We start from the raw sequence: 21,875 nt of genomic DNA, 5'->3' as shown, positions 1-21,875 counted from the left end.
AGTATCATGAAAAATATCAAAGCAAATCTTTAAGATTTCTAGCATATTATGCCTAAACAAACTTACCATGCGCTTAAACACTTTTGTTTCAACAAAATGTAGTCACAAAACGATTTTAACTGACCCCGTGTACAAACTCTGAACATGTGAAAAATCATAACCTCAGCTTTTTCGGCGTTGATGGCGTATGCGGAAATTTTACTTCATGCCAACAGTCTAGAATTTCAACAAGAATTCTAATGTCGCCATCACTCTAGAGATGGAGCCACCAGTTTAAAAATTATGAAAAGTTCTATATTACCCGACTATTCCATATATGCCGACTTTACTCTACAGAATAAATAGCATAACAGGTTTCTGGTGTGATTTGACCTAATGCTTGAGGTGAAATTAAAGTAGAAAACTTCAGATCTTCATAGCTTCGACCAGTGGCCAAAAATCGCAATATACATGTTAAACGTTCGTGAGGGCTAATAGATGGGCGCAAATAAGTGTCATTCTTTGTAATTAAAGGTATCACCAAGTTCAAAAATTTAAGGTACGTTTCCTCGTCCATTCGAAGATAATTATACCAATCGCCAGGTTCGATTTTTAACTCCTCCAGTAGATTAATGTGAGATAATGTGTTTCGTTTCAGCAGCCATTGTTTGGTCATTTGGATCGTGGTCTTCACTTTTTCGCTTGTTTTTTTTAACGGCCAAAGCCGCCGCCACTGCTAACAATTGCACTCGATTCATCATACAAGTATGTTCAAAGCCGGTTGGAACAAAACTGAAAATGACTGATGTGTGTGTGCAATTAAAACTTTTCCGACCGACATATACGTCGTGCAAGTAGTCGTACAAGAACGTAGTCTGTGGGGCCCTTAAAGTAAACAATCACCACTTTCGCTTTGGGGGGGCGTGGCCTGCGCTTGGGCGAGCCACCAATCCCAGAGCGACCCAAACGTATAGATATAACCCACCTTTTCACGTCCCGACAGTCGATTCCCATGCTCCGCCCCTTACAAACCAAAGCACTCTGATGCGACCACATAAACAAGAGATAGGCGCCTAAATCTCGGAAAATAAATATTCAAAAGACCGGCAGGAGCCACGTAGCTAGACCGGAAAACACCAGTGCCAAGATGATGATGCTGTCAGTTTACACTTGATAACGGTTGGAGATACTTACCAACGGAAACGTCGTGTTACATTAAATAAATAAGACAATGCAAGTTCGACAAGATGTTTTCACTGTACCATTGTCTACCACCTTCAAAAACAGATCATTTAGAGTACTGTTTAGCGCTGTATTTCGCTTTGAAATAGAAACGCGAAATTCAGGCAAGGATAAAAATGACTGTATAATGCTATTTGCATAACATGACACCATATCCTTTTTTAATAAAGCAGGTGGTTTATTAAATAAGTTGAGATTGTTTTCATGATCTGAACTAATATCTATTACCATGTCATTATCTACACTTTGGCAAATAGAGTCAAATAATGAACTTCGTGTTTGGATTTGCTTGGTATTAAATTTTAATTCATTAAAACCTTTTGTGAATGGTTTATTGTTATCAACGTTCTGATTTAGCTGCTTCGGAATAAAACCTTTATCATAAATACTAACCACTAGAGATTTATGGTGACTGTAAACAGTATTATAAATATTGTAACTTAAATTATTAAAATTACTAAAAAGCCAATCAATTTGAGTTTTTGATTTTGTAGTTGACTCGCCAATACTCAATTTGCAACTGAAACCTTTAGATATTAAATAATTTTTTAAACCATTTTCATTTTGATTAATAATATCTTGATTAAAATCACCAATGATTAGTATATCACTTTGTTGATCAATAATGTCTTCAAAACATAGACAATATCTTCAAATCATAAACTGCTATTACGTAAATGTCGTTCAAGTAAAATGTAATTGCTTGAAAAACTATACCAGAGAAATCTTTGGTGTATTTTTTCACTGACTTCATTTTTGCTGATATATTTTTTTTCTTGAAACAAATGATGCCAAACGGTTTTCTTACAGTTTGATCGTTACATAGGTTGGCAAAAACTTGAAAATCACTTAATTTTATATTTTTTTTGTTTTTATATAACCAGGTTTCAACAAAAATTAGGAAATGTGCATCTTTAAAAATGGGATTATTTTTTATAAGATTGAGATTTTTTGGTAGACTTTGCACATTTTGGTAAGCCATAATGTATTTGACATTGGAATCATTAAGGTACTGAGTGTTATACTTGGATGTTAAAAGCTTGTTTTCTTGCATATTTACCAGTTCTTTATGAGCAGGATCCTTTTCGGTCGCTGGTTTAGTGGGCTTAAACTTACCAATGATGTAGAGGCCACTAAGCTTTGTAGCCCTACTGCATGCCACATAGGTATTGGTTCTCACCGTTCGATTTCCGATGTAAACAGCTACTTGTTCGTAGGTGGCACCTTGACTTTTGTGGATTGTAATTCCTTCACTGATTAAAAGAGGAAATTGAAGTCGCTCAACATGAACGTTGCTGCCTTTTTGAATTTTAACAGCTCTTGCAGCTCTTTGTATGGGCGTCCAAGTGTATAACACACCCATAGACTTCCTAAGGGATTCGTTTCTCTTTCGGCATTCCTTGCCTGACTTAGAATCGAAGAATTCCATCCACACTCTGTATGGAATTTTATTTCGGTTATAGTCTATTTGACGTAGGATGCCTGTTGCACCATTAACTATTCCATCACTGGTGTCCACATTCATTGAAATCATATATTTGGCATCTACCTGCAATATAAAATTTAACATTAGGCCAAAACTCTCAGCTGTTTTTAATTTTTTTGCATGTTCCAGAAATAAATGTTTTAGTCGTTCTGAGCAACTTTCTTTGATGACGTCTCTGACTTGACTTATAGCTCGCTTGGTCTGAAATGTAGAAAGTTTCATTTCATTGAATGCATCTACTTCTGCATTGGTGGCAAATAAATGCATGGTGTCTTCGGGAATTTGGTCAATATTGTCGACTTCCCTAGACTTGATTAATTGCACATCTTCGTCGGTCATTTTACCAAACGCCATATTGTTTAGGGCAACTGCAAAAGACTTATCTTCACTTTGCCTCATTATTTCTGTAAGTTCAAAATAATTAAAATGATCCCACAAATACGTTCCACATAATTCATTATATGGATTAGTTTTTACTGGGCAAAAAATATACATATCCCTTACTCGGGGCAATTGACGATTATCGCCGCATAAAATTATTGAAATATTTCCAAAGATGGCGTCAGATTTAAAGATTTGCTGCAATCTACTATTAATCTGGTCAAACAATCTGGCGCCAACCATGGAATATTCATCTATAATAATTAATTTTAGGTCACATAAGTTACAATAAATAGTATTTAAAGTGTCATGGTGTAACGAAATTAGTTGTTCACCATACCGACTGACGGGCAACGATAATGCCGAATGTAAGGTTATACCTCCAATATTAAATGCCTCTTTACCTGTAGGCGCACAAAGTAACACTTTTAAACTTTCGGGATTATTACCTGGTATTGAATTGAAATGGCGTAATAACGACTGAGTTATTGCTGTAATTAAGAGACTTTTTCCAGTACCGGCTGGACCACTAAGTGTGCAGTAGAAAACTTCCCCTTCAATTATACTATCTTGGATAACACTAAGGAACTGATATTGCTTATGGTTCAGTTTGCTTATGAGGTCTTCATACTCTGAATCGCTTATCTGATGAGGTGATGGAAAAGCGATATGTTTTACTGGCGCTTCGTTGTCTTTTTTATCGGCGATGTGATTAAATGGATCATAAATGGTCTAGTCCATAAGGCATAAACTCATCATCGATTTCTCCACAGAATCCACCATCGTCTAATTGATTGGATCGGTCTTCGGCAAGTTTCAGTGTTTCATCGATCACCTGTTCATCTAAGACATTGAACTTTTGTCGATTTGTAACAATTTCTTGGTATCGATCTTTGTATATGATCTGTTGATCAATGTTCTCATTTTCAACTTCATTTCTCCATGGGATGTATAACATTATTTGTTCTCTGTAATAGTTAAGAGGGTCTTGTTGAAGTCCATAACTACGGTAAGCTAAAATTTTAGCATGACCCCTTTTAATTAAAACGCCACTTCCATCTTTTAAAGGTAAACCATTAGTCTTTGTTTCTGCTCGTTTCTTAAAGAAGTCATAGTAAGCTACAAATTCTGCCAAACATATGTTTTCCATCTCATTGGGCCTTTGCTCATAATGTTCTCTTTGCTCATGTTGTCCCTTCATTGATTGGATTTGTATGGATGTATACATAGGAGGTACAGGTGTCATGCATCGGTAGTTGAAACACGCTGTAGGCGGCTTCCTGGGCACTTACTTCGCTCGCATTTAAGAAAGCTGCTGCAAGAGATTTAAGTTTGCCCTTAACATCTAAATTACCTTTTTTAATTTCTTCCATAGTCTTCATTAAAATATCAGATACACCTCTTTGGGACTTATTGATATAGTTGACTATGTAGGTGCAACAACCATATGGCTCAAAAACTAATTGAATGTCCATGTTGCTCTTCATCATGGAGAACATTTCAGCATTAAAGTTGTTAATAAATCCATCTTTTGGCAGCCTTTCTAAAAATAAAGTAGTTTTAAATATGTTATGCTGTATAACATTAAGATACTCATCCTTAGACATACCAAGGTCAGCCAAAAAGTTTTCGAATGATAAATCTGGTTTATCTTTAAGCCTACGCATTATCATTAAAAACTTTTCAGACATGGCCTTACGTAAATCCGCTTCCTTGGTTTTGTCAATTTTTATTGGCGTTAGAATTAACGATTTATCCATTGGAAGGTATGGGATACCATACCTGCAAACTTTGTGTCCCCGCACTTCTTTTTGACACGATTTAGAATGATGATGCGTATTAAACTGAATTATATCACGGACACTTTCTAAATCACTATTACAGGTAATATACCTGTTCGCGAATTCGGCACACTCTTTGAAACTTTCTGGTGTTTCTAGGAATTTTGGAGCATTGGATAACCACAATAACCCGTGAACATGAGGAGACCCACGATGTTGAAACTCTATGCGGTAATAATGATGCTCTATGGGATTTTGTTTAAAGGGTCCATTTTGACTTTTCATATGCTTGAATAGCAGTTTGAACCGATAATCAAAGTATCTGGCACAAGTTATCGGATCTGTTCTAATTAAGCGAGTTTTTTCTAAGTAGGGCATACTCGCGGCCGCCTCTAGAGTTATATCGTTTTGATCAAGAACTTGTGCTAATACCTTGATTAATTCGGGCCATGCTGTTTCTGCTGCTGAAACTGTAAAGAATAGCGTAGGGATGCCAAATTGACGAATCATACATAGTAATTTTGTCTTTTCGTGCTTCCAATAAGCAGGTCAACCCGCAATTTTACTAAGAAAATGAAATCCCATGTCGTTTCGAATAAGCTGGTCTAGAAAATTTGCTTGCCTTACTTGTCCAGCTGTATATTTTCCATCCTCATTCCTCTTTTTCACTGGATAATTGGATTAGTTGACGTTTTTTAAATGTATACAACAGATAGTCTGTCCTTGCAAATCGCCTGTCTTTGTGCTGGAGTTGTATTTTCGTCTGGTCGGAATAGGAGCATTTTGTAAAAAATTGCATAGCATGTCCACAGAAAAGTGTAGGAAATGAGAGTTCATCGCTAAACTGGTCCAGCATCAAATGTATTGGCGTTTTATCTTCTCCTGGGACAAAACAGATATTTTCTAGGTTACATTTGTCAAGCAAAGTTTCTTGACCCCCAGGATTTAAGGGCTGTTCTTCTTCTTCATCTAAGAATTCATCCAAATTGTATATGTTGTTTTTTTTGAATTGAAGATTCTGCTTGAATATTTTTATCTTCATTCTTAGATTCTAAGGGCACACCATTGTTTCGAAAAACGCATTATCGAACAATTCTACAAAATTTTCACTACACACTGTTTTAGAATCCACGTCCACTACTTTTGAGCCTTCATTTAAGATCTGTGTCGAGGATTCTACTTGAGATCGTATATAGTCATTAATATTTTTTTCCCAATCATCTGATTGCTTTATACCTTCTTCTATGTAAAGAGGTTGTTGACACAAATATTTTGCTGCTTTTAGAACAACTGCGGGGCTTATGGTTTCCAGGAGATAATCATTTTTATAGTTCATTTTTCTCTTGAGCTTAACCTGAATAGTTTGTGTCTCCTCTACATTTCTAGGCAATAATTTGGTCGAAGTATCTATATTTATAGGGACATTGACTATTTGGCCAGTTATGTAACACTGTCGTGCATATCCTACTTGTCGAATTTGCATGAAAGGTAACCTGGCTGATACCATTCTTTCTTCAAGAATAGTTAGACCTTTTAACTCAGCTGGAATACGGTGAACCATATTGTGATTGCCAAAACTTTGGCAATTGTCCTTTATAAATGTTTTGTGAGCACGAGTTACACAATAAAACTCCATCATTGAAAATTTGTGCAATGAATTGGTTTCCAAATTTGTTTTCTAACATTTGTACATTTACTTTTCTACATGAAGAGGGAAACCATAAACGCAAACAACAGTCGGTCCCTCTCTTAAAGCCAATTCAAAATTCGTTGGACGCTTCGTTATAATCTGTGGTGGCTGCTTCTCCTTATTCTTTATTTCTTCTGACACCTTTTTAGCCACATCTATAACTTTTTGTTTTTTTTGAGTTACAGTTTTTGACGACAATGCATCATTGTCATCAATAACTGTCAACAGCTTTCGCTTATTAGACTTTTTTATAGTTTCATTAGACTTTAACTTACTTGTACTATCCTCTGAGGTCTTATTTTTAAGCAACTTTTCTTGCAAATGTGCAGGCTTACCAGAAATCTCTGAATTTTCATTATTGTTACCACTTTCTTTTCCATTTCTCTTTTCCATCTTTTTCGATAAATAATTTTCTTTATCCTGGCAGCTTTTTGTTTTCGCAGACTTTTTTACTCATTTTTGGCATCTAAAAAATTAACATGCTTTAATGACAATTCTGGCCATATTTTGGTAAATGAGAATTTAAATAACCATTTTAATGAAATATTTATTGAAAAGGTGCTCATCCAGAACAATCGTGGTATAGGTTGTTCTAGATTTTATCAATGCCAAAAATTTTATCAAAATGTTGGCATATATTTTATAAAAATTAAGAAACTAAATTTAATCTTATAAAATAGATGTAAATAAATCTAATTTATATCCATTTATATTCTAATTATTGTAATGCAGTTAATCAAGTGGTAGTGATTGATAGGATTAATACGATAAAGTATCTAGGTCTTATAATTAGGATGATTAAAAAAAAACATGCAAAAAATTGTAAATATTTTTTATCAAGAATTTCAAGAAATATAAATTTTTTTAAATATCTTTCACTTTTTTCAAGATTGCTAATATTCAAAACAATTTTTTAGCCTTATTTTTATTATTGCTCTTCCTTTTACATTTAGCTAGCATCCAACCTACAAATATAGTTTAATAAGGTACGGATGTGATTAATAGTAACGTAATATGACTACATTTTTAACCAATATATTATAATACTAGGATGAGAGAGATGCATTTCAATCCTATTCAAAAGTCAATTAATTTTCACCTTGTAAGAACAAACAAAACATCAATAATGTCTTATGATTTGATTTTAGTTATTAAGCATAGGCAGCTGTGATTTTTAGTTGGTTTGTTTATTTTCCTGATTGTATGAATTACTGTTATTCATAATTTATTGAACATAACAAATACATGCTTAGTACAGGATAGATGTAAACAAAATTAATTTGTAGTACCAATACAATAAAGTACACCTAGGTGCAAGCACCTGTATGTGTATAACTGAAAATTAATTATATTATTATACAACACAATTATATTTACTAGGGGCCCCATACCACTAACTTACATAAACCTGAGGGTAGTACATTTAAAACACAGGTAAAACAACTATAGGACACAAAGATTAAAAATTTCAGAAGAAAAGGAAAACGTTATTAGTTATTTATAGAAGGTCAAGTAAGGCATCATAATTTTTATAGATAAACCTTTTACAAAGTTCTGAAAATTTTTGTTTGTTTGTAATCTCCCGAATTGTCCGCGGCAACTTATTGAAAATTTTCGGTCCTATTACAGAATTACATCTTTGGCTTCCATCGAATCTGCGAACTGGTACATTAAGATGTCTTTCAGTTAGTTGTCTGGTTTCATGTTGGTGACTTATGTAGTTTTTATCTTTAAGTTTATATCAGAATACACAACTGGAGTATAGATATAAGGATCTGATATTAAGTATTTTGGTATCACATGAGAGCGAGGTGGGGTACAATCAGTCTTTTTAACAGATTATTTTGATAATTTTGAACAGTTTTTAAGAATTCAAGAGCATTATTGTAGAATCCATCCCAGGTCACTATACCATAGCATATTAGAGATTCCACAAATGATTGGTACAACATTATTAAAGTTTTTTTATCCAATATATTTCTAATAAGGAAAAATGTATGAATTAAGCTTTTAAGTTTAGATGTTAAGTTTTGAATTTGTGGTGTCCATTTTCATTTTTTGTCTATTATTATACCTAGATGTTTAGTGTTTTCTACTTCTTTTGTAATAAAGTGTTTGCAACAATTATTTGTTGTTCATCAATAACTATTTCCTTAAAATTTGGCCGATTTGCATCTGTTAGAGAGAAGGCGACATAAACATTTTTTTAAATATTTAGGGACAATTTTTACAGTTAACACATTTAACCATCACAGTTTATATTGTATACAGTAATCACAGTTTAACCATATCTTTACATTCCTCATGCCATTTATGACTTTCGTTCTTACAAGACTTCAAGTAACATCCTTAAATACATGAACTGTGTCATCTGCGTAAGATAGTGCCATGCCACCTATATGCAAGGATAAAAGGGAGTTTATATATAAAATAAAGGGTACGGATCCCAGCATTGTGCCTTGGGGCACTCCAATTTGCACAGTGCTAGGGTCAAACCGTAACACACTTTTTTCCCTGTTCCAATCCATATTTTATGTTTTCTATTAGACTATACATTGCATCATTTGTACCAGTTTTTTTTGAAAACCAAATTGATTTTTGTTAAGTACTTTATTTTTATTTAGGTAGTCATATAATGTTTTTTTTAACCATTTTTCAAAAATTTTTCCAAATGTATTTATTAAGCTTATTGGTCTATAGTTAGAAACATCACTCTTAATTCCGTTTTTGTAAATTGGTGTAATAATTAAAGTTTTGAGTTCTTTAAGTATCTCTGCTGATGAGAAAATAAGGTTAAATATACAGGGTGTCCCAGCGGAAACGAAACAGAGGTATTTTTGGTATGAAAAAAATTTTTTTTTACAAAAATCTCGAACACGTCGATTTTATTTTCGAGGGGGACAACTTTTCCTTACCAAGGCACCCTCATACCAGTAAGGGGTGGGATCACCCCTAAAATCTTAAATAGAAAGAGGGGTCGTGTGATACCTTATTTTAAAGGTCTTTTAATTCTGAATATAACTGCCAAATTTGAAGTGGCTAAAATTTTTTATCCGGATATGACAGCTTGTCAAAATTGTAGAAACAGCGAAAATGAAAAAGGTATTTTGAACTCTGTTTTGGATAATATTTTTAAAAGAATAAGGAAGTCCTAATTTCAAAGGGGTCACTTATTAATTAAGAGGCCACCCTAATACCTGGAACCCTTTACGAGGGGTTGAAAGCACCCCTTAAATCTTAAATAGACAAAGGGGTCGTGTCATTCCTTATTTTGAAGGCCTTTTTACTCTGAATTTAAATGGTGACTTCTGAGTGACTGATGGATATCTTGTGGATATACAAATAGCAAGAAATACAATCTTTACTGCCAGTAAAAGTGGAGAGATAAGAAATACCTACCCTTTTCCTTTTGTGTCTTTTAAATAAAACAAGTTTATTTAAATTACGTCAATTTATTAAATGTTCAAATTGTGCCCCGCCTAGTTCCATGCAGGAATACAGGTTTTGCTCAAAACGATGCCTGACGTTTTGTAGACACTCATTTATAATTCTCTGGCGTAAGTCTTCTAGGGTGTCTGGTTGGGTAGCGTAAACTTTTGTCTTTAAATGCCCCCATAAAAAAAATCTAATGGGGTTAAATCGGGTGACCTAGCTGGCCATTCCATAAAAGGTCCTCTCCTTCCAATCCAACGATCCGGAAATATCTCATCAAGATATTGCCTCACACCAGCAGCATAATGTGGAGGCGCTCCGTCTTGTTGGAAAACGACTTGATCATCATCAGAATGATTTCCGCCTTCCATTATTTCTACTATTCTTGGATATACGGCATTTTCCAAGAGATCTCGGTACATTTCTCCATTCAAATTTCCGGGCAGAAAAAACGGACCAACAATGGAGCCGCCCAAGATTCCCGCCCAAACATTTAACTTCTCAGGGAACTGGGTATGAACTTCACGAAACTGGCCCGGATTTGCATTTGACCAGTAGCGGCAGTTATGACGATTTACGTTGCCATTAAGAAAAAAAGTACATTAATCTGAAAAGCAAATGTTGTAAATAAGACGCGGATTAACAGTTATCATATCACTAAGCGATTCACAAAATTGCAAAAATTGCACTCGTCTGTCAAAATCGTCCTCATTCAGTTCTTGCACCAGATGAATTTTGTAAGCATGGAATTTATTATGCTCAAGTATCCTATGAACACTACTTTTGCTTACTCCTGTACTCGTCGCCAATTTTCTGACACTTATTCCTGGCTCGGCATGGAGTTGACCTAGGACAGTTATTTGCAATGCTTCATTGACAACAACAGCATTTTGAACCTCACGCTTTTTATTTAAGACACTGCCAGATTCCCTAAATTTAGTAACTATTTCTAGAACGTATTTTCTGTTGACTCGTTTTTCTGGATGAAGGTCATTAAATTCTTGTACCGTTCTATTGGCACAATTGTTATGCCGAAAGAAAAACTCTATCATCTCAACCCTCTCTGCAGTAGAATAAACCATTGCTAACAGTGTTTCAACACGTAAAAGACTGGGTAATAATTTAAAACTATTTAAATAAATGCTGCTTTATGAAAAAAGTACCAATGATATTTAGCAAGACTTTTATTTTATTAATTGAAACTTCCTTTTTTAAAAACAATTCGTTTAATTAAAAAGAAGAATACAATTAAAGCAACTTACAAACTAACATGAAGTTTGCTTAAAGACTACCGTTTAATGACTAATTCGCGCCTGCAAAGCAACTGGTATATATATAAAATAAATGCTGAACAAGCTGGATGAAGCAAAAGAGAATGAATAAAAATATACATAGGCATAAATGGCCATATAACTCAAGCTAAATAAATTCTTTAGATACTTGTGTTTGCATTTTATTTGGTATTTTGTTTTTATTTATGATATGCTGATAAGGTGTAATAACAATAATATTAACAATACTAATAAATTTTTAATCATGTTTTAATGATCCAATAAAAAAAATTGTAAGAAAGGGTTTCAGGCATAAAGGTTTATTTAAAGCATTTTTTCCAGAATTTTATTTGGCTTTCATATCCAGAAGAAATCCATCAGTCACTCAGAAGTCACCATTTAAATTTAAAGTGAAAACGCTTTCAACATAAGGTATAACACGATCCCTCTTTCTGTTTAAGATTTAAGGGGTGCTTTCAACCCCTCGTAAAGGATTCCAGGTATTAGGTGGCCTCTTAATTAATAAGACCCCTACGAAAATAGGATTTCCTTGTTCTTTTAAAAATATTATCCAAAAAAGAGTCCATAATACCTTTTTCATTTTCGCTGTTTCCGCAATTTTGACAAGCTGTTTTATCCAGAGAAATAATTTTAGCCACTTCAAATTTGGCAGTTATATTCAGAATTAAAAGACCTTTAAAATAAGGTATCATACGACCCCTCTTTCCATTTAGGATTTTAGGGGTGATTCCACCCCCTCGAAGGGGGTTGCTGGTATGAGGGTGCCTTGGTAAGGAAAAGTTGTCCTCCTCAAAAATAAAATCGACGTGTCCGAGATTTTTGAAAAAAAAATTATTTTCATACCGAAAATAGCTCTGTTTCGTTTTCGCTGGGACACCCTGTATATTTAAGTGGTTCAACAGTATATGGATGACACAACTTTACCATTTCAGAAGTTATGCCATCTGGACCTGGCGAAAGTTTTTCTTTAATTAATTAATATGAAGTATTAGTTCATTTTTTGTTATAGGCTTTAACGACATGCAGTTTAAGAAAGATGGATAATTTAGATTAAGCTTTGTGGTTGTATCAGGAATTTGACATGCCATACTAGTTCCTATTTTAGAGAAATATTCATTACAGAAATTGGCCATCTCTGTGTCATTTTCAAAGTCTTTATTATTTAGATCTTTTATATAAATGTCTCAGTTAGATTTAACTTTAGGTTCATTAGAAGCATCACTCAGAATTTCATAAATCTTTTTAATATCATGTAAATATATAGTAGTAGTTATTAATTTCTGTAAATTATTTCTATAAGTTTTATATTCAAGTTTCAGTGTGTCATGATTTTTATTTTTTAATAACTTTTTCTTCATTTGGTCTCTTTTTTTAATTGATGTAATAATACCTTCAGTTATCCAGGGTTTAATTTTTGTGTTTTTTTTGTTGTATATCTTATTTTTGTACATTTATTTTTTATGGAACTAAAAATGTTTATGAAGTTTTGATATGCCAGGATTGAGATTTTTATTTCATATACTTCTTGCCAGGATTGATTTTGTATTGATTGAAGTTCTATAAACTTTTGCTTGAAATTGTATAATGAGTTTTTAGGTTTTTAGTATTATCACTAGGGTAGTCTAGCTTGGAAAAAATCTCTAGATAAATAGGGTAATGATCTGTTATATAAGTCTCTAAAATGTAAAGATTAAAATTTAATTTGTTTCTTTGTGGACCATTTTGTCATAAGAACATGATCAATACATGTATCTTGTGTTACTCTAGTATATGAGTGATGAGTGAGCTGTAACCATAGTAAAGGAGCATACTTATATATCTAGTGCTTATTAAGTTTGTTTTATTTAAGATGTCAATGATGAAGTTGCCAATTATAATACTAATGCCCTCTTTTTTCCAAAATGATTTAGATAAAGATCAAAGTCATTAAGAAATAAATTTTTTGAGGTGTTGGGAGATCTGTAGCATGCTATAAGTGAATAATGTATAGAGCTTTATGAAAATGTGAGTTTAGTTAGCATTATTTTTGAAGTAGGGAGAGTTGTATGCTCTATTTCAAATTAAATACCATCTCTTATGTATATAATTAACCCATCACAAATATTATTTGAACTATTGTTATAATTAGTTTTAAACCCTGGGATAGTAAAGTTTTTTATTTCTGGAATATGCTTAGTTTCACCCAGTACAAGTATGTCAAGTTTATCAATTTTTTTTGTTTATTAAGGAGGAATTTCGTGCTTTTTGAATTTTAAATTCATTAACGTCATAGCGCCTGTCTTTTATTAGATCAAATTGGATTACCTTTTTTTCCAATCCATTGAGTATAATAACCTCATTGTTAGCCATTGTTTAAGTTATTTATAATTGTTTTTAAGTTTAATTTATAAAGAAAATAAACATATAACTAGATAAATAATAACACTTGATAGAAAATAAAGGTAACCTATGTTTTACATTCCATAGTCTATCTTATTCTTAAGCTTTTGTCTATAAAAAATCATAGTTGGGCATTCAGAAGCATATGAGGTATGTTTTGTATCATAAGAAAGTCCAAACCTATTATTTGCCTCAATACAATTTGCACAGCTTTTTGTTTGTTGTTCACAGTCCTTGCAGTCATGTTGTGCACCACAGTATGAGCTGATGTTATAGTATAGTATTGCCTAGTAATAATATTTTTTTTAACAATAAGATAAAAAAATATGATTGTTATTAAAAATTTATATGAGGTTTCTATTTATACTTGTAATAATTCAAAAACAATAAAAAATAAAATTAGTAGACACATGAGTAATAAAGACACTTATTGCATTACTTTTTAAAATACAAATATATTAATTTAAGAAATTTTGAAGTGAATTTTTATATAGGAATTATATTTAATTTATGTGTTTCAAAGTAAAAATAATTATTTTTTAACAAAAGTCTTTATTCAGTCAATCCAACAAAGAGAACTTATTTCAAGTTTTTAACTACAATTAAAAATTGAATATTATTAATGGATACACACTTTATGATATGTTAGCTAAATTTAAATGCTTAATTATACATACCTAATCAGCATGACTCTTTATTCTGTATATAAATAATATTTTTTTTGTTATTTTGTTGTCATTTTTTGTTGTTTATTAATATTTTTTGGAAAAAGCTAATCAGTTGCTTGGGAGACTAGAGCAAAACTTTTCCATAAATTATAATGAGTTAGAAGCCATATTTTGTTAGTAATATTAACCATCAGCAATAATATCATTATTTTAGATGGGAATATAGTTAATACTATTAATAGTTAATACTATTAATAATACTATTAGTTGCTAGTACATTTTTTATGTATGATCATACATTATTTAATGTTATTTTAATTATCAAGTTTTGTTTATTTTTATGTTTTATTACTTAACATTATAAAATAAATAGTGTTTAGTTATATATACTCATATATATACAGGGTGTTTCACTTTTTTGTAGCAGGACTTTAACAGTATTTAGAAAAATTAATTTTAAGGTAGGTTTCTCATATAAATATTGATCGTCAAACTTTTTGTTTCTGAGATACAGGGCATCAAAGTTTCCCAAAAAAAAAGTTTTTATTTTTTAATATCCGAACTATCAAAGATATTGAAATCAAAATTGGTATAAACAATTCTAGGATGAAGGATCATAATCGTAAATAATATCATGTTTCTACGTTGGCCAGTGGCGGAGATATGACTAATTAATAATGTTAATGTGACTAAAAAAGTAGCACCCCACTGGATTAAGATGATTAAACGATCATTTCTAAATAGTGCATTTAATTGTAAACAAAAACGGCCCTCTTGATATTTTTTCGTATCTGACTCCGTTTTGTCCTCAAATTGGGTTGTAAAAATCACTTAAGATTTGAAGATAAATTTATTTCAACCGTCTAATAAATCGCAACATAGAACAATACCACAAATACTTATAACTTATTTATAACAAACAATAGATTACAAGGATTTTTGTTGACAAATATTTGCTATAACTATTAGTTAGATGCAAGTACAACCTAATTATTGCTACTATAATACATCTAGTTTTGAAAACTCTACTTGAATAAAAGGATAATTATCAATGTATACTTTTTTTTCATTTAATCATATTCTCTTATTTCATTTACTTATTTGAAAATTAATCTACACCTCTGGCATGATACTCATTTTAAAATATTTTTAACTTGTGTCTTTTAAAATATTCCAATCTATCCTATATATAAAAACTTAGAACTAAAAACTATTCAGTATTTACATTCAATAGAGCCTCAATTGTAAAATCATGACACCTCTAGAGTCACTTTTTTATAATATTGGTTATTATCCATTCTGTATTTATAAATAGTTCTATCTATAAAGGGGATTTTCAAGAACAGTAAATCACTAACTTAAGTTAAAAATCTCAGATATTTAATTTGGGAATTTTGTTTCCTCCCATGGTTAATAAACAATTTTTCTATTTTGTCAGGAAATTGTCATTCTTGTTATATGTGAATACATAAACCCATTTCCTTCATGTAAAGGAATAAACACATAGACATTTAATCTTAATTTCCAAAAATAGGATCATGTCTTTCACCTATGCCTATTTTATCATATAATTGGATTTTAAAATTATTATGTTTATAATGCAGTTAAATGAAAATAAAAACTTACCTTTGATTTTGTACAATAGGACTATGAAAAACGCACACTATAGGATGTAATGAGACCAATTTTTCTAAACTTTTTTCAATTTTTCCTTTTTCTTGCTTGCTTTGTCACTGCACCAGAGCAACTGCTCCTCTAATAAATCTGTGAATTATTGATCACTAACCTAAAAACGCTAAAAAATAAACTTATATCTAAAAACTAGAAGTGTGAAGTGAGCTACCAAAAAGTTAGCTGAAAAAAGCCGATGTCACCCGAACGTCCAGTGGCGTCGGGTACAGCAGTATTAAAGCAAACAAATTTGTTTTTATGGGTTTTTACTTTGGGATGAAAAGCTTTAAGAAAATTTGTTTAATTTATTTACCAAAATGGCAAACCATCCAAATAGATTCTGTTTATCTTTTACTACACTTTTCTTAAAAGTCCCTTATAATGCAGTTTTTTTTATACCGTGGTAATAACATAAATACATTTGAAGTTACCACAGGAACCAGAACGTCACAGAAATTGGAATACATATTATATTAGTAATAAAATTGCAACTATACAATATATGACTATGCAAGGGTTTTTTTTAATTTTATTTCTCTAAATTACTAAATTTTTACTTTTATACTAGCAGAAGATTTTGCTCTAATTTTAATACCAAAAACAATCCCCACACCCCCTTCAGATATTCGCTAGAGGCGATCAGAAAAATTGTAATATTTGGACTCTGATAATAAAAAAAATGTTTTTATTGAACCCTAAAATTGTTTCACCCTAAATTGAAGATATGTGATAGCGGAAGATTTTCCCTTAATTTTAATACCAAAAACAACCCCCACACCCCCTTCAGATATTCGCTAGAGGTGCGAAGAAAAATTGTAATATTTGGACTCTAATAATAAAAAAAATGTTTTATCGAACCCTAAAACTGTTTCACCCTAAATTGAAGATATGTGATAGCGGAAGATTTTCCCTTAATTTTAATACCAAAAACAACCCCCACATCCTCTTCAGATATTCGCTAGAGGTGCGAAGAAAAATTGTAATATTTGGACTCTAATAATTAAAAACATGTGTTTATCGATCCCTAAAATTGTTCACTCTAAACTAGTGATATGGGATATCAGAAGCGAAACACCAATTTTGCTCTAATTTTAATTAACCGAATATTTAGAAAATCATGAACATCATTATTTATAACATCGCTTTTAAATTGCCTAAGAAGTGTAAACGCGGCTTAAAAAAACGGCAACAACGCATTCATTTATTTGTCTCTTAAATTACCTATATTAATATTAATATAGGTAAAAGGGGTTGGGGAGGTGGTCTGGGCTCTAATCGGCGTAAGGCTGAACGGTCCCTAGCACACCTCTTGGGTAGTTTGTTGGACCTGCACGGAGACCTTTTTGTTTTTCTCCTTGGCTAGCACCTCCATAGTCATCAAACTACCAAGACTACAGGATACTCCCGTCAATGATCGGGAGTATGCAGGCGTAGCCTGCATCCTACACGCGGTAACCCTGTTGAAACTAAATCCTGTAGATCTAGACTGGACGTCGATAAACTCCCCGGCAATAACACTTGGGATTGTTGGACTAGAGTCGCACCTTTCTTCCGCTATTCTTGGGTGTGCCTCTGCTTTCTCTTCTTTCTGCTTACTATCTGCCGCTCTCGGCCTGCTGTTCTTCTTTCTTAGTGTTCGTCCTTTTTTTTTTTTTTTTTTTCCCTGCGTGTCTTCTTCTCTTCTTTAGCCCAATCCAAGGTGTGTAGGCAACGTGCCGAGGGATGAATGGCCGTGGGGCAAAACACGGTCGTCGACGTTCCCTCTGGAATACCGGGCGACCTTCCAGAGTATCCAGCCTTACCCAGGTAAACGGCTCTGCCTGGGTGGACCGCTATTCCGTTATACTCGTGGGACCAACATGGACCATCAAAAAACTAAAGAAACTCTCTCTCCCCTTCGTTCCCCCTCCACTATGGCGGGCTCTGATACATCAGAGCCCACCTTTCCTTCAGCTCCTGTTGCGGGCCCTTCCTCTGATGGGCCCACACATTCTCCCACCCCCGAGAGCTCTGTCTCAGCAGGGAACCCGGTAATCCCCGACGTCAACATTGGCGATCTAGCTGGAGCTCTCAACAGGGCACAGCTGAAAATAAAGAACCTCTGCGGTTCTGAGAAAAGAAGGAGAAGGAAGGCTAGGGCTGCAGAAGAGGCCAAGGGCTCCCTGGGCTCGGCTTCCGCGGCGGCCCTGGCACCCACTCCCTCAGAGGCTTGCAAGCCTGGGGCTTCCACTAAAGAGGGACCAGGCACCAAAAGGCTCAGGACACCCAGGTCTACGCCTACCGAAGACTGAGTGACTGAGGCCATACTGCGGACTTCGTCCAGCAGTGAGGCACAGTCACTGCAATTCCATCCACCGCGGCTGATCAGGAACCACATTCTGTTAACGGCCGCGAACCAGGAAAGTCTGGAGTGGTTCCGTCGGGCACTCCCAAGTCTTTCCCCTTGGGAGGGGGTCACGCTGACAACAGTAGATCCCTCCACGCTTCGCTTACGCCGGGCCATCTTAAGGATCCCGGGTATTAGACATAAGTCTGACAAGGACACCCTGAGGCTTCTGGAGCTTCAAAATCTTGGCCTCCCGTGCTCCCAGTGGAGAGTGTGGGAGCGCAAGGAAGAGGCTAAGAACCTCAGGCTGGTGGTGGGGGTGGATGAGGGATCGGCCAAAACGATAAGGGAGAGACAGGGCTTGCTATTTTATAGCATCACCAGGAACTCTATCTCCCTTATCGAGAGCAGGAAAGCGGCTGATGACACCAGGGTGGCTACTTCCACAGTGGCCCCTGGGCCCTCGGCCGCCGACTTAGAAAAGGCCATTACTGCTGACGCCGCAGCTTCCGAGCGGCCAGGGCTATCCGTAGACGATGGCCCTTCCAGCTCCAAGGACTAAGCGTACTGGCAGTCACCTATCCCCATACCATACAGCATGCCTTTAACATTTCTGCAGGCGAATCTACAGCATGGAAGAGCGTCCACCGCTGTTCTGTGCAAAAGGCTCACTGAGCTCCATATCGACGTCGCCTTGTTACAGGAGCCCTGGACTTACCAGGGCTCTGTTAAAGGCCTGGGTTTAACTGACGGCACAATACATAAACATGTACCTTGTGAGAATCCCCGCGCAATCATCCTTACTAGGAATGTGCGGTGCTTTCTCCTCTCAGGTCTCTGTACAAGGGACCTAGTAGCCGTCAAACTGTCAATGGACACGGGAAAGGATCTGGTAGTCTGTTCTGCCTACTTTCCCATCGAAATTGAATCACCCCCCCTGGCCGTCACTGCGGTGGTCAAATACTGTGAAGACTTGGGTCTCCCGCTTCTCATGGGCTGCGATTCGAATTCACATCACGGCCTTTGGGGATGCGGAGATGAGAATCCAAGGGGCCGCTCCCTGGTTGACTTCCTGTGCTCAAATGGCCTAGAACTACTCAACCGAGGCAGTGTCCCAACTTTCTACTGCAATAGGGGTCAATCAATTATTGACCTTACTATCTGTTCACCTAGTACTGTGAACATTCTCAGCTCATGGAGAGTGTCCCTTGAGGTCACAATGTCGGACCACAGGCACATTCTTTTTGAAATAAAGAAGCAGGCTCGATACGATACCCCAGCCTACAGAAACCCAAGGTGCACTGACTGGGACCACTTTCGAGAGGAACTAGTCGGTGGTCTTACGGACATGCCGGCAAGGTACACACTTCCGGCCGACACAGAGATCGGGACTATCAACCTGACTCGTGCAATAGTCGCGGCGTTCGAGGGCAGCTGTCCCCTCAGACGGAGACCCGCCAATGCCAAGAATGCCTGGTGGAACAAGAACACGGAAAAGCACCGTGACAATACGCGTCGGCTCCTTCGCAGAGCTGAGCGCACTAAGCTTGCCAGTGACTGGGATGCGTTCTACGCAGCTCAAAGGCAATACAAAAAGACACTCAGGGACTCCAAAAGACAGTGCTGGAGGCGGTTCTGCGATGATGTTGAAAACACACCATCCGCAGCACGACTGTGCAAAGTACTGTCCAAGGAACCTGGAACTAAATTGGGGTCGCTGTCACTTCCAGATGGCGGCTTTACTACCAATGAGCGTGAGTCACTGGAAGTCATGCTGCGCACTCACTTCCCAGACTCCAACTCAACTCGCGATCCTCCTAGCTGTTCTCGGGCTCCGATTCGCTTAGAGTTCGAGACTGCTAGAAGAATAATTACCTACGAGAGGGTGAAATGGGCAATCAAGACATTCCCCCCCTTCAAATCTCCGGGCATGGATGGAATATATCCATGCCTTTTGCAAAACGGGTTAGAAGTACTAACCCCACACATAGTCAGACTATTCAGGTCGTCCCTTGCTCAGGGCTACGTCCCAAAGTCATGGCGTCAAGTGAAAGTCGTCTTCATTCCGAAACCCGGAAAAAGCGATTTTACAGATCCCAAATCGTACCGACCTATCAGCCTTACCAGCTTTATGCTGAAGGCGATGGAGAGGCTGATTGATCGATACCTTAAGGAAAGCATCCTGGTCAACAGGCCACTACATGTGCACCAATACGCCTATCAGGCGGGCAAATCCACGGATCTGGCCCTACACCACCTCGTTAGGAAGGTGGAGGGTGCTCTGGGTAGTGGCAAGGCCTGTCTGGGTGCGTTTTTAGACATTGAAGGGGCGTTCGACAACACCCCTTTTGCATTAATCTGCTAAGCACTCGAGAGCCGCGGCTCAGAACCCTGTTTGGTTAGCTGGATAGAGGTCATGCTCTCGAAACGTCATGTATCTGCCCAGCTCAACAACGAGATTGTCGAAACGTTGGCGGCTAGGGGCTGCCCGCAGGGAGGAGTATTGTCCCCTACCTTGTGGTGCCTTGTAGTCGACAGCCTGATAAATCTTTTAAACCTGGCCTATACACACAGGCCTACGCTGATGATCTGGTAATCCTTTGCCCAGGGAAAGACGCCGTCTCAATGCGGGGCCCTATGATGAGAGCTCTGCGTATGGTGGACACATGGTGCCTCTCGAGAGGTCTCAGGATTAACCCCAAAAAAGCAGAGCTCCTACTATTCACGAGGAGACGTAACTCTGGCACGCCCCCTGTTATATCTCTAGGTAGCGTGCAGCTGCATTACTCCAGGACAGTTCGATTTCTGGGAATCAGGTTGGATCCCAAACTCTCCTGGCACGATCATGCAGACGCCAGAATGAAGAAGGCCACCTGCGCGCTATGGGCCTGCAGGCGGGCTTTCGGCAATACCTGGGGTCTGTCTCCTAAGATCCTCCACTGGATCTACTCGCGCATTGTGAGACCTCTTCTCACATACGGGGCTATCGTTTGGTGGCCATGTACTGAGAAAGCGAAAATTCGCACACAACTGGACAGAGTCCAACGTCTTGCATGTCTCAGCATAACGGGTTCCATGCGGACGGCGCCAACTAGAGCGCTTGAGACTCTGAGCCTTCCGCCTCTGGACCTCGTTGTGCAATTCGAGGCAATGAGGACTGCATATAGGCTATACGTCCTCGGCGAACTACGTGCTGGCGAGACCGGTCACGCAAAAATTTGGTCACGGGCCATACAGGAATGTCCTCTCCTTCTGATGGGCAGTGACTGCATGGCTCCAGTGACTGTGGACTGCGAGGGATTCGTGACGCATATTGCAGGCAGAGAGGAGTGGCAGCATTCCAACAGACCTGCATTGCTAAATAGGGGGACCATCTGGTACACAGATGGCTCCAGAATGAATAACAGAGCTGGATCAGGGCTTATTGGTGGGATCCCACATACCAGTAGGGCATACTCGCTGGGGGAGCACGCCACTGTCTTCCAGGCCGAAGTATTCGCTGTAATAAAATGCGGACAGAAAATCCTAAGCTGCGGACACCGCAATAC

Source organism: Anthonomus grandis, chromosome 24 (assembly GCF_022605725.1).
Source record: "Anthonomus grandis grandis chromosome 24, icAntGran1.3, whole genome shotgun sequence".
Classification (NCBI taxonomy): Eukaryota; Metazoa; Arthropoda; class Insecta; order Coleoptera; family Curculionidae; genus Anthonomus; species Anthonomus grandis.
Note: the sequence above shows the minus strand (reverse complement) of the source record.